Source organism: Pteropus alecto, unplaced genomic scaffold (assembly GCF_000325575.1).
Source record: "Pteropus alecto unplaced genomic scaffold, ASM32557v1 scaffold109, whole genome shotgun sequence".
Taxonomy (NCBI): domain Eukaryota; kingdom Metazoa; phylum Chordata; class Mammalia; order Chiroptera; family Pteropodidae; genus Pteropus; species Pteropus alecto.
The window spans coordinates 1,976,527-1,981,554 of NW_006494608.1; the positions used below are offsets into that span (position 1 = coordinate 1,976,527).

The window sequence follows — 5,028 nt, forward strand, 5'->3', positions numbered from 1 at the left end:
GATTCTATTTGCTTTCCAGAAAGATCATAATGGTTGGAGTGTGAAGAGTGGATTTAGAGGAGGAAAAGACACCACTGGATCTATACTGCAATAACAGTAAGCAGGTAACAATAGCTTGAATTAGGGAAGTAGTAGTAGAAATGGAGTGAAATGGATGCTTCTGAGATGTACTAAGGAGGAAGGTTTAACAGAGCCTGGTGATTGAGTGGATATTGAGGAAGACAGAGATTCAAAGTAAACATTTAGATTTCTGCATTTGGTCACTTGGTGTGTGATGGCATCAGCTCAGTTTGGACATACTGTGTTTGAGGTGGGTGCCCATAAAACATCCAAGAGACATCGTATAGGGAATTGAATATACAGTTTTCAAGCTTAGGAGTGAACTCATGGCTAGAAGAAATCAATGTAGAAGTCTACAATGTAGAAGTCATCGATGTAGAGTAAAACCATGGGCATAGATGAGATCATCCAAGCAGAATTTGTAGAATAGACTAGAGTGATAAGAGCCTTAGAATTCCTTGGAATGTTGCCATATTTAAGTAGTTTCACAGCGGTACTGGGAATATGAGTCTGATTACAACTGAGTAATCTGGAGATAAGAAAGTAGAGATGGCAAGCATAAAATATTGTCAAAATTCTGTCTTTAATGAAAGGAAGGAGAATTTGGGTAGAAGCTAGAGGGAGAGAGAATATGTATGAGGGAGACCCTTTAAACAAATGAACATGCTAATGGCAAGGAACCAGTACTATGAGGGGCTAAAGTAACAGCAGAAAGAGAATAATTGATGAAGTAAGATCCTCAAATACACAACTGAGATTCAAAATACAGACCAAACAATGGCCTTCTCTTGTGAAAAGAGTGAAGGAGGAAGGGATTGGTATGGTCCAAAAGTTACAGGTTTGATTATAATAATCAACATGCACTATCTCATTTAACTTTTAATTCCTATAATGAACTATACAATATAAATATTTTAAAAGGCAGAGAGTAATAGAATTTGTTCAAGTGTCCTTCTTATTAATACTATTTTCTGACTACCAAGTTTAAACCACCTAGATTTGTGGGATCTAGCCAGACAGTCCTTTTGTAAGGTGCCTGGTACAATGTCTGAAAAATAGTAAATATTCAATAAATGCTAATTTAATTCTCTCACCTTAGCAGACTCTGGACTCAAATAGCTGCTTTACCGATGACAGCTTCTAATTCTTCCTTCTGACTTTGCAGATCTGTACCTTCTGGTCTAATAATCCATTCTAACTACCAGATCTTTCCTGGCTTTATAAATACCTTCTATGTGGTCCATCCCTACCTCTACCCTTTCCCAGGATAAATCAATTAATTTATGATAAAATAATTCATTTTAGTGAAATATATTAAAAACTAAACTAGTATCCAACATAAAGATATGAAAGTGTCTACGGCCATGCCACCCTGAACAAGCCTGATCCCATCTGATCTCGGAAGCTAAGCAGGAACAGGCCTGGTTAGTACTTGGATGGGAGACCACCTAGGAAGACCAGGTGCTGTAGGCATAAAAAAATAAAAAATAAAATAAGGGATTGTAAGCTGACAAGGTCCTTGCAATCTGTGAGGTCAACCAAGAGTTGCCTTGCCTAAAAAAATAATAAAAAAAAAAAGATATGAAGGTGTTCTGTGTATCTGTACACACACACACACACACACACACGCGTGCACGTGCATGCACGAATACAGTTGCCACTAGAAATTGATGCTGGATATGTGGCAAAATAATGCAACCTATAAAATTGAAAAAAACTAAAATGGGTATCAATTTTCATAGTGACAGATGCTAACCAAAGGCATATTTTGAAACTATGTCAAAATGTATCAAAGAGCCTTAAAAAATATTGAAAGTGTCCTTCATTTACTGATGATGAAAATGTATAATTTTATTTAATGAGTTCACAAGTACAAAAACTTGTTTAAGGTTGAAAGACTATGAAGAAACCTGTAGAGAAGTAGAGAAATTAAATATAATAAAAGATATCTATTACCTCCTTCAAGGAAAATATTTCATTTGGAAGGTAAATACAAACATACAATGGCTTCTAAAAAATGCTTGATTACAGGAGGAGGGGGAAAAATGATGTAGACGATAGAGGCTTTGTTGATCCCTTTTGCAAAAAAAAAAACAAAGTTGTGAAAGAAACACAGAGCAAATAGTAAGCAAAGTCACCTGGGATCTAGATGAATGGAAGCACTACAACTAAGGAGAGAAATAAGAAATCAACCTACAACAGTAGAAGGTAGGAGGGGACGAAGACATGAGGCTTCCTGGTCCAGAACGGCCAAGTGGGGCAGAGGCTGCAGCGGCGGCAGCCGGCAGCGGCAGACACCACTTTCGAGGTGACAGATCTACTTGCTCGGAGCACCAGTGCCCCATCGGCTGCCTGGAGAGAAAGACAGGGATTCACAGGGGTACAATGAGTTGTGGGAGCAAGCAAGGGCTCTCTCCCGGGCAGAAGTGCTGGCGGTATCCACTGTTCCTCTATTGAGCCCTCCCCTTCCCAGTGTGCGGATTCAGCACCACCATAGCTGAGACATTGAACTGACTAACAGAAGTCATTCGCCCAGAAGATTCCCTGAAACTCCACCTCCCCCAACTCACGGCCCCACCCAAGCCACATTCAGTTGTGTCCTCTGCGAGTCCAGTGCTCCTTGCTAAGCCAACTCCAAGACTCACACTGGAGGCAGCTAACCATGGTTTCTGGCGTAGCCTCTTGAGGCAAATGAGGCGCAGCATGTGTGGATTGCTTGCTGAGTCTTAACAGGTAGCCAGAGGGGCACAGGCTGGGGCTAAACTTGGCCTACAGCTGAGCTCCTCTCAGGACAGTGCCACTGGACACCTACTACACAAAGTCATGCTAATAAGACCGGGAGCCTTAGGAACTTTGCTTAGTATATAGAAACACACGCCACACAGAAAGGCAGCCAAAATGGGAAGACAAAGAAGCAGAAACCATATGAGAGAACAGAACAGAGATCCAGGAATAATGGAGTCAAGCAATCTCACAGAGGCAGAGTTCAAAACACTGGTTATAAAGATGCTCAATGAATTTAGGGGAAGAGTAGATGAACTCAGTGAGAACTTTAACAAGAGATAAAAAGCATAAAAATGAAAATGGAAATTATAAAAGGGAACCAGTCAGAAATGAACACATTATCTGAGATGAAGAGTATATTAGAGGGAATCAACAGAGTGGAGGAAGAAGAGGATCAAACCACCGATATAGAGGATGGGGAAGCCAAGGACATGCAATCAGAACGGCAAGAAAAAAGAAGCCAAGACTATAATAATAACTTAAGGAGCCTATGGGACACAATCTAATGGTAAAAATATCCGTGTCACAGGGGTACCTGAAGGAAAGCAAGAAGTTGAAGAGCTATTTGAAGAAATAATGATGGAAACCTTCCCTGACCTGGTCAAGGAAATAGACATACCACCTCAGGAAGCTCGGAGAGTCCCAGAAAAGATGAACTCATAGAGGCCCACACCAAGACACATCATCACCAAAATGCCAAAGGTTAAATACAGAGAGAGAACCTTAAAAGCAGCAAGAAAAAAGCAGTCTGTTACCTACAAGGGAGCCCATAAGACTGGCAGCTGATTTCTCAAAAAAAACTTTGCAGGACAGAAGGGCTTGGCACAACATAGTCAACGTGACGAAAACCCAGGATCTACAACCAAGAATACTTTATCCAGCAAAGCTATCATTTAGAGTCAAAGGACAGATAAAGAGCTTCCCAGACAAAAATAAGCTAAGGGAAATTATCAACACCAAGCCAGTATTACAGGAAAGTTGGAGAGACTTCTTTAAGAAGAAAAAAAACATGTATCAAAAACATGAATAAAGAATGGTAATAACTACATTCCTATCAACAAGTACCTCAAATGGAAAAGAATTAAGTGCTCTGACCAAAAGACAGAGTGGCTGAATGGATAAGAAAACAAGACCTTTACATATGCTGCCTACAAGAGACTCACTTCAGATTGAAAGACACACACAGACTAAAAGGAAAGGGATGGAAAAAGATATTGCCTTGATGGACCTAGAGGGTATTGCGCAGAATGAAGTCAGATAGAGAAAGACAAATACCACATGATTTCACGTACATGTGGAATCTAAAGAGCAAAATAAACAACAATGACAACAAAATGGAAATAAACTCATAGATACAGAGAATATTTTGAGGGCTACTAGGTAGGAGGGGGTTGGGGAAATAGTGAAAAAGGGCAAAGGGATTAAGAAGTACAAATGGATAGTAACAAAATAGACATGGCGATATCAAGTGTAGCATAAGGAAAATAGTTAACGATGTTGTAATAGATATGTAAGGGGGAAGAGAGGTACTACATTTAGTGGGGTGATCATTTTGCGAGTTATGTGGATCTCTAATCACTATGCTATACAACTGAAACTAATATATCATTTTATGCCAACTATAATCGAAAAAACTTCATTGAACTGTACAATGTAAATATGAGCAATTAACTGTCTTATATTTCAATAAAGCCAGGGAAAAAAGTTGATTACATAATAAGAATCAATTTTAGAGATAGTTCAATAATAGAACAATGTAAAATACATCATCCTATGTACCTTAACTATAATCACATCTTAAATAAAGATATAAAAATACTACACTGCAAATCCAATATTTTATTTAATAAGTATATTAACACTTCTCATAATATATCAGAAAAGATTAAAATATAGAAATATTTTCAGCTATACAAATTCAAAGCTTCCATGACTAAAAAATGCTGAGGATTCCATTGTTATTTACATACTTTTCTACATAGAAATGTTTATATCTAATACAATTTTACCTAAATTAACCCTGGGCAAAGCAAATGTTGTAATTAGACAATGGAGACTTATTAACATTTGTAGTTGCCATGTGTCAAATGTTGTGAGCACTTTACAGATATTAACTCATTTAACCTTAAAATCATGTAATAGAATATGGTAAAAATAATTTTAAAAATTAAAATTGCTGTTTTC

At 38.1% G+C, this 5,028-nt stretch overlaps 1 pseudogene; it reads left to right on the forward strand.

Annotated features, from left to right (window-relative positions):
- Positions 1 to 1,414: 1,414 nt before the first annotated feature.
- Positions 1,415 to 1,533, forward strand: LOC112473555 (annotated as a pseudogene).
- The last annotated feature ends 3,495 nt before the right edge of the window (positions 1,534 to 5,028 follow it).